General features: G+C 37.8%; 6 pseudogenes; all 6 read left to right on the forward strand.

Annotated features, from left to right (window-relative positions):
* On the forward strand, positions 1-2,044 carry LOC145625534 (L-type lectin-domain containing receptor kinase IV.1 pseudogene; annotated as a pseudogene).
* A 1,944-nt stretch (positions 2,045-3,988) lies between these two features.
* LOC145620507 (L-type lectin-domain containing receptor kinase I.8 pseudogene) lies at positions 3,989-6,337 on the forward strand (annotated as a pseudogene).
* A 2,237-nt stretch (positions 6,338-8,574) lies between these two features.
* LOC145620516 (L-type lectin-domain containing receptor kinase IV.1 pseudogene) lies at positions 8,575-11,041 on the forward strand (annotated as a pseudogene).
* A 397-nt stretch (positions 11,042-11,438) lies between these two features.
* Positions 11,439-13,004, forward strand: LOC145625535 (L-type lectin-domain containing receptor kinase IV.1 pseudogene; annotated as a pseudogene).
* Positions 13,005-14,099: 1,095 nt separating this feature from the next.
* LOC145620526 (L-type lectin-domain containing receptor kinase SIT2 pseudogene) lies at positions 14,100-16,793 on the forward strand (annotated as a pseudogene).
* On the forward strand, positions 16,788-18,972 carry LOC145620534 (L-type lectin-domain containing receptor kinase IV.2 pseudogene; annotated as a pseudogene).
* Positions 18,973-18,990: the final 18 nt, after the last annotated feature.

Consider the following 18,990-nt stretch of genomic DNA (forward strand, 5'->3'; position numbering starts at 1 on the left):
ATGATGAGCATGCTTATACTTGTTCTTATATCTCTTTTAGCTTTACATGCATCTGCTCAAAATGAAATTCAATTCATCTACAATGGTTTCAAAGGATCTATCAATAAAGTTCATGTTGATGGACTCGCGAGAATCCTCCCAAATGGTCTTCTCCAAATGACAAACTATACAGCCCACAATCTTTCCCATGCTTTCTATCCACATCCTGTGATCTTCAAACCAAACCATACATCTTTCTCTACCACCTTTGTATTTGCAATGTATCCTCGTGTAGTAAATCATTCTGGCCATGGAATCGCCTTTGTTATTAGTCCAACCACAGATTTCCGACATGCTCAACCAGCCACATACCTAGGAATCTTCAATGCTTCCACAAGCAGCCTATCTTCCAAGGATAATACCAACCAATCTTTGAACCATATATTTGCCGTAGAGTTAGACACTGTTAAAAATGTTGAAGTTAATGATATCGATGCCAACCATGTTGGAATTGATATTAATAGCCTGAAATCAAAAGATGCTGCTCCAGCATCATACTATTCTGATAAAGAAGGGGTGAACAAAACTCTACGGCTAACTAGTGAAAAACCGATGACAATTTGGATTGACTATGATGAGGCAGATATGATTGTTAATGTAACATTAGCTCCACTTGGCCATCCTAAGCCCAGCAAGCATCTCTTGTCTAAGTACTTCAATCTTTCCACCGTACTCCTTGAATCTATGTATGTTGGCTTCTCTTCTTCTACAGGTGTGGTTGCAAACAGTCACTATATACTAGGATGGAGCTGGAATCAAAGTGGGAAAGCACAAGATTTAGACCCTTCCAAGCTTCCATCACTTCCACGAACCAAACATCGAAAGCTAAGCTTAAGCCACCTCATTTTTGTGGTTCTGCTGAGTGTTGTTTTACTACTGGTATTATTAATTTATGGAGCAGTTTTTTTTTGTATGGAGGAAGAAGTATGAAGAGTTGCTTGAACCATGGGAAAAAGAATATGCCCCGCATAGATTCTCATACAAGGATCTGTACGTAGCAACAAGGGGTTTTAGAAACTCTGAGCTTCTTGGAGTTGGAGGGTTTGGGAAGGTCTACAAAGGCGTATTGTCTTCTACAGGTGATCAAGTGGCTGTGAAACGAGTCTCCCATGATTCGAAACAAGGGATGAAAGAATTTATTGCTGAGATTTCTAGTATGAGAAGGTTAAGGCATAGGAACTTGGTACAGCTCCTAGGTTATTGTCGAAGAAAAGGGGAACTTCTTTTGGTCTATGATTACATGCCTAATGGCAGCCTTGATAAAATCCTCTTTGACCAGGTTGAGGGATCAAGTTTGTGTTGGTCCTCAAGGTTCAAGATCATTAAAGGGGTGGCATCTGCCCTTTTTTACCTGCATGAGGAATGGGAACAAGTTGTCCTTCACCGTGATGTGAAGGCAAGTAATGTCCTATTAGATGCCGACATGAATGCAAGGTTGGGTGATTTTGGTCTTGCTAGACTTTACGATCATAACATTGATCCTCGGACTACACATGTTGTGGGAACCATCGGCTACATTGCCCCAGAGGTCAGTAGGACGCAAAAGCCTACCACCAAATCTGATGTTTTTGCTTATGGAATGTTCTTACTTGAGGTGTGTTGCGGGAGGAGGCCAAGTGGCAAGCAGTCTGACAACGAGGTAGAGGAATTCCTCAGTGACTGGGTTTATGATTTTTGGAAGAAGGGAGAGATTCTCAAGACTAGTGATCCCAAAATGGAGGGGGACTATCAGGAAGAGGAAATAGAACTGGTCTTGAAGTTAGGGCTTTTGTGTCTGCATCCTAATCCAGAAGAAAGGCCTAAAATGAGGCAGGTAGTTCAGTTTCTGAATGGGAGTGCAGCGTTGCCTGATATACCATCAGAATATGATATTGAAAGCCGCAGTTTCATTGGGGAGGGTTGGGTAGCATCAGGTTCATTAGCATCATCACTCCCATCATCGTCAGGAAATATTTCTGTTGGTGTTATGTCTAGCACAAATTCAGTCCTACAATATGGTCGTTGAATCAATAATATCAAAGTGCTGTTACACCACTAATTACTTAGTCAGATATTGTGTTAGTCTACCTCATGTGCTTGTAACACAATATATAGATCTGATGTGCTTTGTAAAATACTAGATTATGTCTTATTAATTAGGAGCTATTTTCACAATAAGATTTTCTTTAATTTCCTGCATTCAACAGCTAGCCTTCTGAGTCTACTCCAATTTTTATTTTTATTTTTCCATGAAAACCTTTCTTGTGCTCTATATCTGTAATCATACAGGGTCAATTGCTTGCTGAACTAATAAGGGTTTGATAACTTCATTGTTGACATAACTAATATCAAGTGTTATTTTCCTTCCAAAATAATTGATTTCAAAAACAGCCATTTTCGTAACCAGACCAAACTACAAGGGAATGTGAATGAAACTCGAGAAATATCAGATGCAGTAAAAAAAAATGGAGCACTTAATCAAAATATAATGAAGAAACAGCTTCAAAAAAGGGACAGAGGAATGAAGATACAAGTTTTGACATACCCTATAGGATATATATAACAAGCATAATCCAAGACACTAGGCTGCCCAATAACTCCAGTGAGTTATCTCATCTCATCTGTAACATAGATGGTAAAGAGTCAAAATAAACATAAAAATGGGCATTGGTTTGAAAATTTAGTCACAAACATGAATTCATTGAATAATCAGGTGAAATAAACTTTTAATTAATATACATAATGACTATATAATCCAATCAGAATTGCTCTCTACTAATCAACAACAAATGTGAGTACATGACTACATGTTGGTGGGTCTTTGGTTCTTTTTCTTCTTCTTACTAGATTGACAATTTCAGACATACACCATTTTTTTTTTCTTTTAAGTTCCACCTTAGTCATGACAGAAAGACTGCTCCATTTTTTTATGCAATGACTCCGAAAAAAGAATGGAAGACAAACAATGAACAAAATCTTTGTCCAGATTCTAGCTAAATTTAGATGATTATAAAAAGCAAAATATAGGTATAAAGGTATTAAATGAAAGACTACATGTTTAATAAATCAAGTAATATTGTAGTACAGAATTATTTCATACTGCCTAATCAATATATATAATAATATACAGGTCTTCACTTCAATAAAATAAGATATCAAAGTGACTTTTTCAAAGACTTTAGTCCCTTGACACCAGTGTAACGCGAGACTTGGGTTACAGTACACTGATGAGTTACAAATCATGTATTTAGAGCAACAGAAAGGATCAAGTACCTTAGTACCCTACATAATGAAAAATCTTAACATTTGTAAGCGTTTGATAATTTGAAGGTACAACGATGAATATTGTGGCTAATGATATTTAGAAAGAAGCAATGGACATTAAGGTCAGAGAATATATGAAGCGAAAATTCATTACCATTCCTACCGTATGAGAAAAAACATGTAAACATGCAATGTGATAACAATTTGCCCTAAAAGCAGTAACATGTAAATTATGCAATGTGAAAATTCCAGCTCTGATATGGAGGAAATTTCCCGCCTCAAACCATCCAAACACTTATACGGAGTATTTGGACTCATTCTATCCAAAATTAGTTGTCACTTTCTCTTGACTTGTCATAAGTCAAGAAATGATTCTATGACTTCACAATAAAAAAATTTACGTTTAAATCTAAAATTTGAATATCTTACCCCGTGGATCCCTCAGCCCTCTTTCACTATTGGACTTGGGATCAAGGAAGTCCAATTCCCGATATGCACCTAACCTTTCTTCTTCTTCCATGGTCCCCCTTCCCCTGCCTTCTCTCTAAATTTTCAAAAGATTTCTGTCTGCTGACCGTGTCCAATATGGTGCTCTCAAATGGAAACAATAGCTTGTAGTAGTTAAAAAGCATAATACTAGTAGTGGTTTAATGGACCAATTAGGCAATTACTTAACCAGAAAATCTATTATTTTGTAACAAAAGCTACATCGCTTTCATCTTAATTTGGCTAAAACTTGAGCTGTATGATTTTGCTTCACTTTTTGGTTTCATTAAAATAATTAATCCTAACACAATCCCCCTCATAAATACTCAACTAAGATAAATAACACCTCAAATTTCAATATAATTGGCTATTATTCCTGAATCCTAACTCACTCTAGGCCACCCAATTAACTAGCAAAAATGAGCTTGATTACATTTGCTCTTATATTTCTACTAGTTGTACATGCATTTGCACAAAATGAAACACAGTTCATCTACAATGGTTTCAAAGAATCTACCAACAAACTTCATGTTGATGGTGTTGCGACTATTCTCCCTAAAGGTCTTCTCCGAATGACAAAGGATACAGCCCAAAATGTTTCTCATGCTTTCTATCCACACCCAGTGAAATTCAAACCAAATCATATATCGTTCTCCACCACTTTTGCTTTTGCAATGTATCCTGGTGTATCAAATCATTCCGGACAAGGAATCGCCTTTATTATAAGTCCAACCACAGATTTCCGACATTCTCAACCAGCCCCATACCTAGGAATCTTAGATGCTTCTAACACCAGCCTATCTTTCAAGAATTATACTAACCAATCTTTGAACCATATATTTGCCATAGAGTTAGACACTTTTAAAAATGCTAATGTTAATGATATCAATGACAACCATGTAGGAATTGATATTAATAGCTTAATATCTAAGGATGCTGCTCCAACATCATACTATTCTGATAAAGAAGGGGTGAACAGATCTCTACGGCTAAATAGTGGAAAAGCGATGACAATTTGGATTGACTATAACGAGATAGATATGGTTGTTAATGTAACATTAGCTCTGCTTGGTCACCCGAAGCCTAGCAAACATCTCTTAGCTAAGCGATTCAATCTTTCCGCCATATTTCTTGATTCTATGTATATTGGCTTCTCTTCTTCTAGCAGCCTGAATTCAAATAGTCACTACATACTAGGATGGAGCTGGAATCAAAGTGGGAAAGCACAAGATTTAGACCCTTCCAAGCTTCCATCACTTCCACGAATCAAACGAAAGCAAATCTTAAGCCAGCTGATTTTTGTAGTCCTCCTGAGTGTGGTTTTACTATTGTTGATATTGATTGCTGGAGCAGTTTGGTTTGCATGGAGGAAGAAGTACGAAGAGGTTCTTGAACCATGGGAAAAAGAGCATGCACCACAAAGATTCTCATACAAGGATCTTTATGCAGCAACTAGAGGGTGTAGAAACTCTGAGCTTCTTGGAGTTGGAGGATTTGGGAAGGTCTACAAAGGTGTGTTGTCTTCTACAGGTGACCAAGTGGCTGTGAAACGAGTCTCCCATGACTCAAAACAAGGGATAAGAGAATTTGTTGCGGAGATCTCTAGTATGAGAAGGTTAAGGCATCGAAACTTGGTACAACTCCTGGGTTATTGCCGAAGAAAAGGAGAGCTTCTTTTGGTCTATGATTACATGCCTAACGGAAGCCTTGATAAATTCCTCTTTAACCAGGCTGAGAGATCAAATTTATGTTGGTCCTCAAGATTCAAGATCATTAAAGGGGTGGCATCTGCCCTTTTATATCTACATGAGGAATGGGAACAAGTTGTCCTTCACCGTGATGTGAAGGCAAGTAATGTCCTATTAGATGCTGACATGAATGCAAGGTTGGGTGATTTTGGTCTTGCTAGACTTTACGATCATAACCTTGATCCTCGGACCACTCATGTTGTGGGAACCATCGGCTACATGGCCCCAGAGGTGAGTAAAACACTAAAACCTACCACAAACACCGATGTTTTTGCTTATGGAATGTTCTTGCTTGAGGTGAGTTGTGGGAGGAGGCCAGTTGGCAAGCACTTTCACTATGAGGTAGAGGAATTTCTCAGTGATTGGGTTTGTGATTGTTGGAAGAAGGGAGAAATTCTCAAGACTACTGATCCCAAAATGAAGGGGGACTATCAGGAAGAGGAAGTAGAACTGGTTTTGAAGTTAGGCCTTCTGTGTTTGAACCCTAAGCCAGAGGAAAGGCCTAGAATGAGGCAAGTAGTTCAATTTCTTAATGGGAGTGTAGCTTTGCCTGATATACCATCTGAATATGATATTCAAAGCCACAGTTTCTTTGGAAAGGGTTGGGTAGCATCGGGTTCATCAGAATTACCATTGCCATCATCGTCTGGTATCGTCTCTTTTGGTGTCATGTCTAGCTCAAATTCAGTACTCCATTATGGCCGTTGAAGCAATGATTTGAGAGTGAAGTTAGAGTACTTAGTCAGATGTTATACCTTTTTCATAAATTAATGTGCTTGTAACACAGTATTTAGATCTGACGTGTAAGTGTAGTAAGATCATGTCTTATATATTATGAGATTTTATTTCAGTGGTAATCTTTCCTACATTATCTAGCCTTCTGAGCATACAGAGTTCTAGTCTTTTTTTTTCACATCAGTAAACTATCTGCAGGCATGACACAAACTTTTTTGAATGCTCTATACCTGAGAATTTTAAGTCTCTATAACTTGCTCTGTTGCTCAAGGACCCTCTGAAGGGAAAGAAGCTATTTGATGTTAGAAAACCCCAGTATAATTGGCCTGGGCACAATACCACCTCCTATTAATGGGGTTTCTTTCCAATAACACCCTGGTATACTTGGGCTAAACCTTTTAAAAAAAGCTTTATATTTTAAACATAATGCGAAACAAGCATATTTTGTTATCTTGAATAGACTGATTGCAGTATAGTACTTAACTACATACATATTCACAATTTAATTGCTATCATAGGCTTATAGGCATATTAGCACAACTCTAGAGGCATCAGATGCAGCAGAAAACTGAACACACGATAAAGATTACAAAATAATTAAGTTAGATAAGTTTTGACATACCCTCCATTGTTTAACCAGCATTATGCGAAGACATTAGGCTTCCCAGTTATCTGAAACAGCATTGGCCTGGTAAAATAGTCGAGTTAAGTTTAGCAGTGGTAATCAGCATGGTAATTTAGGCACAGATTATTAAAAGCACTCCGACTAAATGATAACTAGCTTTTTCTCTGGATCCTGGTCATGATAACTGGTAATTAAGGGAAATAAGATTAATACTTTTTCAAAGAAAATGTGAAGATAAAGGTTTTTATATGGAATTTAAATAAGTTTATATGACGTACCATCCATCCATCAGATATAGTTATAAACTTCAGCCTTCATCGTATTACAGACTGCACTCGTATGCCCTGCTTTGACCGACAAACTTAATTAGGCAACAGCAACCAGACACTTGTGACATAATACTTCATATTAGTACACTACTGAGATAGTATACTTAATATACAAACTCTTAAATAGACCTGGTTCACACTAATTTATTGTGGATCACTTATAATAGAGATACTATGGTCGTTTTATTTATTTTAAAAAAAAGGTCACTATGTTAAAATAATGGTCATTATGTTAAAATAAAAGTGATTGTGTTTTATAAAGGTCATAAGAGATAAAAAATTTTAAATGAAAATTTTAAAATACTGGTCAATATGAATAACATAGGTCACTAGGTTAAAATTAGGATCATAACATCATACTTTAGGTTTGCAATAATATTAAAAATCACACAAATTTTATTAAAGGTTACTATGTTAAAATTAAGGTTACTATATTTAATATTAGGGTCACTATGTTCAATACAAAGCCAGTTACGTACATGTAGAACTTCGGGTCCACAATAATATTATTGTGAACCAGGTTCATACAAGTTTTTCTATACTTAATATGGCATTAAAATCAAGACAGAACAAAAACTAAACCACCTAATAAAATCATTTTATCAAAAAAATAAGTAAGAAAAATAACACCAAATAAAAATCAGCGAGAGAAGTGTTGTGTAAGCCCAATCTAGTTATCTGAAGAAATATTTGGCGGATTCAGTGCTCCGGACTTCCGTTCCTTAAGAATTTAGATCCTAGGATTCTAGAGAAATGGAGCTCATTTTGAGGCAAGTATTGCAAGTTTTGTGGATGACACTAACAATTCTCTACAAAAATCTGAAATGGAGTCTTGTGAAACCATCAACTTCATTTACAGCAACACCTGACTCTGCATCAGCTTGTTCTGTTTCTAAAGCTGATATGATTCAATCTTTGTCCATGGTCTTTAAATCATAGGATGCATAATTTCTTCATTTGTTACATGTCATACATATATAGTTCACCTAATGACCTATAAATCCAGCGAAAATACTTGTAATTAAAACAGCATGGTGATGTCAGCTTGTTCTATAATTTCTTGAATGAATATAATCTTGTGCCTAAATTATATATTTATTTATTTATTTTAGTGTTTCAGTTAAGATAGAAAACCTGCTCATGGCAAGAAGTAGAAGAAATGGACAGTTCAGTAAGTGACAACGAAAAAAAGGAAGTCAAACATTTGGGCTTTGATCAAAGTTTACACCGCTCAGCATTTCATATGCAGTCAACCAGTATACCACCTTGAATTTCTTACATAAGTATTGGTCTTTCTTAGAGTAGGTTAAATATCATTATCAAATAATTTTGGTATGAAGTACTCCGTATTAAACAAATTAACATACTAGTAGAAAATACTCTTCAATATGAAAACGACATTTTGCTGCCAAAGAAATTAAATACTAGTATGACTTTTCAAACGACCAACTAGGACATATTGTATAACCCACATCTATTCATCCTAATTTATACTGTACTTTGAGGTAGAAATCATACATTCTTGATGGAATCGCAACTATCCACTCAAATGCTTATATCTCCAATGCTTATTATTGTTCTTATATTATCTGTACATACCTTTGCTCAAGAGGATATGCAGTTCATCTACAATGGTTTCCAAGGATCCATCAATAAACTACATGTTGATGGAATCACGACTATCCACTCAAATGGTCTTCTTCAAATGACAAACCATTCGCAACAGCTTTCTTCCCATGCTTTCTATCCACATCCTGTAATCTTCAAACCAAGTCGTTTATCATTCTCTACCACTTTTGTTTTTGCAATGGTTCCTCAAGTTCATAATATTTCAGGCCATGGAATCGTTTTTGTTATTAGTCCTACCACAAATTTCCAACATACTCTCCCTTCTCAATACCTAGGACTCTTCGATCATTCCACCAATGGCCGTTCTTCTAATCATATAGTTGCTGTAGAATTAGACACGGTCTAAAATCTTGAATTCAAAGACATAGATAGCAACCATGTTGGAATTGATGTCAACAGCCTCAAATCTGTTGATGCTGCTTCAGCAGCATACTACTCTGACAAAGAAAGATCGAACAAAACCCTGCTGCTATATAGTGGGAAACCAATGCAAATTTGGATAGACTATGATGAGGTTGAGATGTTATTGAATGTAACACTAGCTCCATTCAGAGATCCAAAGCCTAGCAAGTGTTTGCTGTCTAAGCACCTTAATCTTTCTGCCTTACTCCTTGATACTATGTATATTGGCTTCTCTTCTTCTACTGGTAGTGAGGCAGCAAGTAATCATTATATACTAGGGTGGAGCTGGAATCAAACTGGAAAAGCACAAAATTTAGACCCTGACAAGCTTCCACCACTTCCACAAAACAAACAGCAAAAATTACTCTTCAGAAATATTGTATTTGTAGTTCTACTTATTGTGGTTATACTAGCGTTATTAGGGATTGCTGCAGCTCTTTGGTTCCTTTGGAGAAAGAAGTACAGAGAACTGCTTGAACCTTGGGAAAAGGAATATGCCCCTCATAGATACACATTCAAGGATCTTTATGTAGCAACTAAAGGTTTTAAGAACTCTGAACTTCTTGGAGTTGGTAATTTTGGAAAGGTCTACAAGGGTATTTTACCTTCTACAAGCCACCTTGTTGCTGTGAAGCTAGTGTCCCATGATTCAAAACGAGGGATGAAAGAATTTGTTGAGGAGATTTCTAGTATGACAAGACTAAGGCATAGAAACTTGGTACAGCTCCTGAGTTACTGCAGAAGAAAAGGAGAGCTTATTTTGGTCTACGAGTATATGCCTAACGGGAGTCTTGACAAGATCCTATATGGAAAGGATAATAAATCAAAATTATCTTGGTCCACGAGATTCAACATCATTAAAGGAGTGGCCTCTGCCCTTTTATACCTTCACGAGGAATGGGAACAAGTTCTCCTTCATCGAGATGTGAAGGCAAGTAATGTCCTGTTAGATGCTGAGATGAACGCAAGGTTGGGTGATTTTGGCCTGGCCAGACTCTATGATCATAACAATGATCCTCGAACCACTTATGTGGTGGGAACTGTTGGATACATTGCACCTGAAGTCACTAGAACGCAACAACCAACCACCAGCACCGATGTTTTTTCTTTTGGAATGTTTCTACTTGAAGTGGGTTGTGGGAAGAGGCCAATTGGCAAGCAGTCTGATAATGATGATGAAGATTTTTTCCTCGGTGACTGGGTTTATGATTGTTGGAAAAGGGGAGAAATTCTTACAGCAAGTGATCCTACAATGGAAGATGATTATCAGGAAAAGGAATTGGAGCTAGTATTGAAGTTAGGCCTTCTCTGTTTGCATCCTAAGGCAAAAGAAAGGCCTACAATGAGGCAGGTAGTGCAGTTTTTTAATGGAAGTACAACTTTGCCTGAAATACCATCTGATTACGAGATCGATAGCTGTAGTTTCTTTGAAGAGGGTTGAGGTAAAGCAGCTTCACTACCATCACTGTCTGGAACTCTCTCTCTCTCTCTCTCTCTCTCTCAGTTTCCTGTCTGGCATAAATTCAGTCCTTCGATATGTCGTCGTTGAATCACAAATTTCCAGACGGCTAACTGTTAGAGTACCAGTTCAAATATTGGGCCTCTCCGTTTTTTTGGTGAAAAAGGATTTCATTCAACTATATAAAAGCATTACAGAGTCTGCTACATACTACGAGTACTACATTACTTGTAGTCTACCTTTATCATAAACTGGTATGTTTGTAAGCCAGTATGTAAATCTAATGTAGTAATGTGCAATGTAAGAATGTTGGATTATATTATATTATGAGCTATATATTTTATCATAGACTACATTGAACTCCTTTCGGTTCAAAATTAGTTGTTACATCCTCTTAACCGGGAATACTTTAATGATTTTCTTATCACTTGATGTGTGTACCCCTAGTACATACCTAACCTTTCTCCTTCATATATAGTCCCCACTTCCCATGCCTTTTCTCAATTCATATTCACATTTTTTTTCTATCCGTTGAACGCGTCCAATATGGCGTTCTCGCATATAATAATAGTACTACCAAACTGGTCATACTACTGTGTTATTTTGCTTTATTACGTCTCTACGACAATTACTTTGATCAGGGCTTCCACGTCTTACACCCATAAATGCTTTCCTAACACTTTTAAATTTCAATCTTACTCCTCTAATAAGGTATTGTTCATCGGTCAGCTCAATTCGCAATAATGAGCTTGGTTATTTTTTCTCTTATAATACGATTAGCTGTATATGCATTTAGTCAAAATGAAACACATTTCATCTACAATGGTTTCAAAGGATCTATTAGTAAAACTCATGTTGATGAGGTAGATATGATTGTTAATGTAAAATTAGCTCCACTCGGTCACCCTGTGCCTAGAAAGCTTCTATTTTCTAAGCACTTCAACCTTTCCACCTTTCGCCTTGATTCTATGTATGTTGGCTTCTCTTCTTCTACTAGTGTGGTCGCTGAGAGTCATAACACATTAGGGTGGAGTTTGAATCAAAGTGAGAAAGCACAAGATTTAGATCCTTCCTTGCTTCCATCACTTCCACGAATCAAACATCGAAAGCTTGGTTTTTTATATGAGGATAGAAAGCTAAACATAGACCGGCTGATATTTGTACTTTTGCTAAGTGTAATTTGCATATTACTGCTATTGATTGCTGGTGCAGTTTGGTTTGTATGGAGGAAAAAGTACGATGAGTCTCTTGAAACATGGGAAAAAGAATATGGCCCACATAGATTTCCATACAAAGATCTTTATGTAGCAACAAAAGGTTTTAAAAATTCTGAGCTTCTTGGAGGTGGTGGTTTTGGGAAGGTTTACAAGGGTGTATTACCTTCTGTAACTATAACTCAACAAGTCGCTGTGAAACAAATCTCCCACAACTCGAAACAAGGGATGAAAGAATTTATCGCGGAGATATCCAGCATGAGAAGGCTAGCGCATAAAAACTTGGTGCCACTCCTAGGCTATTCTAGAAGAAAAAGGGAGCTTCTCTTGGTATATGAGTATATGCCTAACGGGAGCCTAGACAAGTTCCTCTTTGTCAAGGATGATAAGTCAAAATTATGCTGGTCCTCGAGATTTAACATCATTAAAGGGGTGGCCTCTGCTCTTCTATACCTTCATGAGGAGTGGGAACTAGTTGTCCTTCACAGAGATGTTAAGGCAAGTAATGTCCTGTTAGATGCTGAAATGAACGCAAGGTTGGGTGATTTTGGCCTTGCCAAACTGTACAATCATAGCATTGGTCCTCAGACAACCCGTCTAGTGGGAACCATCGGATATATTGCACCAGAGGTTAGTAGAACACGAAAACCTACCACTAGCTCTGATGTGTTTTCTTTTGGAATGTTCTTACTTGAGGTGGGCTGTGGAAGGAAGCCAACAGGCAAGCAAGATGATGATGACGATGCAAAGGCTCTTTTTCTCAGTGATTGGGTTTATGAATGTTGGAAAAGGGGAGAAATTCTCAAAGCAAGTGATCCTAAGATGGAAGGAGATTATCAGGAAAAGGAGATGGAGCTGGTCTTGAAATTAGGCCTTCTTTGTTTGCATCCTAAGGCAGAAGCAAGGCCTAAAATGAGGCAAGTAGTTGAGTTTCTTAATGGGAGTGAAACTTTGCCTGATATACCATCTGAATACAGCCCTGATATAAACGATTTTTATGGAGATGACTTGGGAACATTGCGTTTATTACCATCAGGAACTAGCTGTCCCGGTGTCATGTCTAGCACAAATTCTGTTCTCCAATATGGTCGTTGATTTAGTGATTTAGTCATTGACTCCAGAGTGCTACTTTGTTTGTTTTTTTTTTTTTTTTTTTTTTAAGTTTTCATTTTTCAAGGGTGCAAGCCACTCGAAAGCTTGGACTGGCCTATAAAATTATAGTTCTATGTTCCTGAAAAATTAGTCATATTAATCTTCTTGTTAGGTTAATTATACCATATATCTGTCCAGCTCCGCTTGTTCGTAGCATATTCAGAGCCCTGATCCTTCTAAGCATGCAGAGTCTTAAAACATGGTCTTACTGTAAGCTAACCTTACAGAGTCATGTGAAAGATAGTAGTATTTCCACATCACCTTACTATGCATCTGTCTATTTAGTTTCTAGTACTAATTCAATTCTCGCACATAGTTTCCCTAACGACCACTCCTATCAGACATATTTGTAATTAAACAGCATAATGCAAAGGCAGGCACAAACATGAGTACAACAAATGACAGCCAAATCATCTAGTAAACATCTATAACTACTATAAAACAGGTAATTAAGGGAAATAAAAGTGATATAGATAGTGGAAAATATGTGAAAGCGTATTAAAAGATAAGGTTCTATGCCGTACCATTTACCAGACATTTCTTTAATCTCCAGTGTTCATTGTATCACAGACTACTGCACCCTGTACACCCTGCATGAACCGGAAATCTGAATCAGACTTTTAAGACAGCAACGCCAGACTTAGGACAAGACTCTTCACTTTAGTACATAACTGAACTAGTATAGTTAATATGGCAGTAAATGCATACAGAAGGGAACAAAAATCAACTACCTTAGAAAAATCAACTATAGTGAGAGTAAGAGTTGTGTGTGCCCATCTAGAAAAGGGCAATTGATAAAATAGAAGCATTACAATTTGTTTGAATTGAACCAAACGAGAAGAGAATGAATATTACGCGCATAATTTCCATTCATCTAAATTACTTATATACTTATATACTCAGGGACACACTAATAAACAAGATGCCCTTCCTTACAGGGTAAGCCAAGTTGATAAAGAACTCAAGAAGTGATGTATCATTTATTTAATACCTTGTACTGTAATTAAGGCAGATGATTTCACCTTGTAATAAAGCATCCTGTGTTCTTGTTGTACGAACTGACAGTTTTATGGCTCTAATGGCCATTTCTCTTCAGTATCTCCACATATCAACGATTTTTCTTATATCGGGTGCACTGACCCTTGCTCAAGATGAAACACAGTTCACCTACAATGGTTTCAGAGGATCCATTAACAAACTTCATGTTGATGGACTGGCAACTATCCTCCCAAATGGCCTTCTCCAAATGACAAACTACTCAATGCGCAATACTTCCCATGCTTTCTATCCACATCCCGTGATCTTCAAACCAAAGCATCTATCATTCTCCACCACTTTTGCTTTCGCAATGTATCCTCAAGTACCAAACCATTCTGGCCATGGTATTGTTTTTGTTATTAGCCCATCCACAAATTTCAAACATGCTCTCTCATCCATATATCTAGGACTCGTCAATACTACCAGCGACGGCCTATCTTCAAACCATATATTTGCTGTAGAGCTAGACACCATCCAAACAAGAGAGTTTGGAGACATTGATGATAGCCATGTTGGAATTGATGTTAACAGCCTGCGCTCCATTGATGCTGCTTCATCATCTTACTATTCAGATAAAGAAGGGGTAAATAAAACCCTGTTGCTAAATAGTGGCAAACCGATGCAAATTTGGATAGAATATGACGAGGCACAGATGTTAGCTAATGTAACATTAGCTCCTCTTGGTCATCCAAAGCCTAGCAAGTGCCTGTTGTCTAAGCACATCGATCTTTCTACAATACTCCTTGATTCTATGTATGTCGGTTTCTCATCTTCTACTGGCAAGGTCTCAAACAGTCATTATATACTAGGATGGAGCTGGAGTCAAAGTGGGAAAGCGAAAGATCTAGACCTTTCTAAGCTCCCATCACTCCCACGAATCAAACATAAAAAGTTAAGCTCAAACAAGCTAGTTTTTGTACTTCTTCTCAGTGTAGTTTTACTGTTGCTTTTAGTGATCGCAGGAGTATTTTGGTTCACATGGAGGAAGAAGTATGAAGAGCTCCATGAATCTTGGGAAAAAGCATATGCCCCACATAGATTATCATATAAGGATCTCTTTGTAGCAACAAAGGGATTTAAAGAGTCCGAGCTTCTTGGAGTTGGAGGTTTTGGGAAGGTCTACAAGGGCGTGTTGCCTTCTACAGGTGCCCAAGTTGCTGTGAAACAAATCTCTCATGATTCAAATCAAGGGATGAAAGAATTTGTAGCGGAGATCTCTTGCATGAGAAGGCTAAGGCATAGAAACTTGGTACAGCTCCTAGGATATTGCAGAAGAAAAGGAGAGCTTCTTTTGGTCTATGATTACATGCCTAATGGCAGCCTTGATAAACTCCTGTTTGACAAGTTTGAGAAATCAAATTTGTGTTGGTCCTCAAGGTTTAATATCATTAAAGGTGTGGCATCTGCCCTTTTATACCTTCATGAGGAGTGGGAACAAGTTGTCCTTCACCGAGATGTTAAGGCAAGTAATGTCCTGTTAGATGCTGAAATGAATGCCAGGTTGGGTGATTTTGGCCTTGCCAAGCTTTACGATCATAGCATTGATCCTCGGACAACCCATGTGGTGGGAACTATTGGATATATTGCACCAGAGATTAGTACAACACGGAAACCTACCACTAGCACCGATGTTTTTTCTTTTGGAATGTTCTTGCTCGAGGTGGGTTGTGGTAGGAGGCCTACTGGCAAGCAAGATGGAGAGGAAGGTGCAGAGGCTCTGTTTCTCAGTGATTGGGTGTATAATTGCTGGAAAAGGGGAGAAATTCTCAAGGCAAGTGATCCAAGGATGGAAGGAGATTATGTGGAATACGAAATGGAACTTATCTTGAAATTAGGCCTTCTTTGTTTAAATCCGATAGCAGAAGGAAGGCCAACAATGCAGCAAGTAGTTCAGATTCTTACTGGCAATGCATCATTGCCTGAATTGCCATCTGAATACAACCCTGAAACCAGTCCTTTTTGGGGAGGACTCTGCAACATTGATTCAATGCCCTCATCGTTTCCATCGTCGTCTGGAACTAGCTCTCTTGGTGTCATGTCTAGCATAAATTCAGTCCTCCACTATGGTCGTTAAATTTTTCATAGACTCCATAGTCCTGATAAAGTACTATGTTAGGCTGTTAGCTAAATGTAATTGCCTACGTTGTTGACAATCTTATTCCCTGTAAGTTATAACCTAGTATGTTGAGTTCATGTGTAATGAAAATGTGTTGCTTCAGTGGGGTAGTTGCTCATAAGTAAGTTAAATATTTAAAGGGTTAAGGTAATAGTAAATTTAGCCATTTAAGCCTAGGTTAGCCACTTCAATAATATATAGCATACACTAATGAAATAGCAAAAAAAAAAAACAAAAAAAAAAAAAAAAACAAAAGTGAAATCTGTAAAAAAAATACAAGGTCATCATGTAGAATTTTCCAAAAGTAAATAAAGAGGTATGCGGCAATCTTAGTGGGATAGAGGGGTTAAGGCGTAGTAGTAGCCGCAGCAGTAGTAGTATGCAGTTCACGTAATTTTAAATGTTAGATTCAAGTATATACAGCTCATATACGACAATTATATGACTTCAACTTTCCAACTTCCAAGCAATGACTTTTCAAGCGGCGACAAAACCGACTTCTTTCACTTGACTCCAAACAGCATGAGACATCATTTATCACTCAAGACACTCACCTCTATCCATCCTAATCTTCTGTGACCAAGAATTCAGAGTTGCAGACATTTAGTGTAAAAGGAAAAAAGAAAAAAGAAAGACTAAGGTACCCTAGTTAGTAACAATGATCCATATATCTGTTCTTCTAATATTAGTTGTACATGCCATTGCTCAAGATGAAACACAGTTCACCTACAATGGTTTCCAAGGAGCCACCAATAAACTTCATGTTGATGGAATCGCGACTATCCTTCCAAATGGTCTTCTCCAATTGACAAACTACTCAAGTTACAATACTTCCCATGCTTTCTATCCACGCCCCGTGATCTTTGAACTAAATCACATATCATTCTCTACCACTTTTATTTTTGCTATATATCCAATAGCTCCAAATCAATCCAGCCATGGAATTGTTTTTGTTATCAGTCCAACTACACATTTCCAACAGGCTCTCCCTTCCGCGTACTTGGGACTCTTTAATACTTCCTCCAACAGGCTGCCTTCAAACCATATAATTGCGGTAGAATTAGACACCATCCAAAATCCTGAGTTCAAAGATATCGATAGTAACCATGTAGGGATTGATGTGAATAGCCTCACATCAAGCGCGGCTGCTACAGCCGCTTACTATTCTGACAAATTAAGGGTGAACAAAACCCTGCAGCTAAATAGTGGGAAACCAATGCAGATTTGGATAGACTATGATGAGGTTGAGATGTTATTGAATGTAACACTAGCTCCATTTAGTTCACCAAAGCCTAGCAAGTGTTTATTGTCTAAACAGCTCAATCTTTCTACCATACTACTTCGTAACATGTATGTTGGTTTCAGTTCTGCTACTGGACCTATACCAAACTATCATTACATACTGGGATGGAGCTGGAATCAGAGCGGGAAAGCACAAGATTTAGACCCTTCCAAGCTACCATCGCTTCCACAAATTAAACACCATAAGAAAAGCTTAAGCCAGCTTATAATAGTTCTACTTATTGTAATTTCACTATTGTTATTATCAATGATTACTGCAGCTATTTGGTTTGTTTGGAAGAAGAAGTATGAAGAATTGCTTGAACCATGGGAAAAAGAATATGCTCCTTATAGATACTCATTCAAGGAACTTTACTTAGCAACAAAAGGATTTAAAAACTCCGAGCTTCTTGGAGTCGGTGGTTTTGGAAAGGTCTACAAGGGTATAATACCTTCTACAAGTCGCCAAGTTGCTGTGAAACGGGTCTCCCAAGATTCAAAGCAAGGGATAAAAGAATTTGTTGCAGAAATCTCTAGTATGGGAAGGCTAAGGCATAGAAACATGGTACAGCTCTTAGGGTATTGCAGAAGAAAAGGGGAGCTTCTTTTGGTCTATGATTACATGCCTAACGGGAGCCTTGATAAGCTCCTTTTTGACAAGGTTGAGGGATCAATTTTGTGTTGGTCCATAAGATTTAAGATCATTAAAGGGGTGGCATCTGCCCTTTTATACCTTCATGAGGAGTGGGAACAAGTTGTACTTCACCGAGATGTAAAGGCAAGTAATGTCCTGTTAGATGCTGAGATGAATGCGAGGTTGGGTGATTTCGGCCTAGCCAAGCTTTACGATCACAGCATTGATCCTCGGACAACCCATGTGGTGGGAACCATCGGATATATTGCACCAGAATTAAGTAGAACACGAAAACCTACAACTAGTACCGATGTTTTTTCTTATGGAATGTTCTTGCTTGAAGTGGGTTGTGGAAGGAGGCCAATTGGCAAGCAAAATGAAGATAATGATGCAGAGGCTCTGTTTCTCAGTGATTGGGTTTATGATTGTTGGAAAATGGGAGATATTCTCAAGGCAAGTGATCCAAGAATGGAAGGAGATTACGTGGAAGACGAAATGGAGCTTATCTTAAAATTAGGCCTCCTTTGTTTGTATCCAATAGCAGAAGGGAGGCCAACAATGCGGCAAGTAGTGCAGATACTTAATGGCAGTGCAACATTGCCTGAGTTGCCATCTGAATACAACCCTGAAACCATCGGTTTCCTTGGGGAGGACTTGGGAACATTGCATTCACTGCCATCATCGTTCCTGTCGTCATCTGGAACAAGCTCTGTTGCTGTCATGTCTAGCACAAATTCAGTCCTCCAATATGGTCGTTAAACTTTTCATAAATTCCTTAGGTTAGGTAGTTAGCTAATGCTGAGAGTTTAGGTTCAGTGCTTTCAGTGTATAAACTGGTGACTAGCAATACAGATGCAAAT

Source organism: Chenopodium album, chromosome 3, assembly GCF_948465745.1.
Source record: "Chenopodium album chromosome 3, dcCheAlbu1.1, whole genome shotgun sequence".
In the NCBI taxonomy this organism is placed as follows: domain Eukaryota; kingdom Viridiplantae; phylum Streptophyta; class Magnoliopsida; order Caryophyllales; family Amaranthaceae; genus Chenopodium; species Chenopodium album.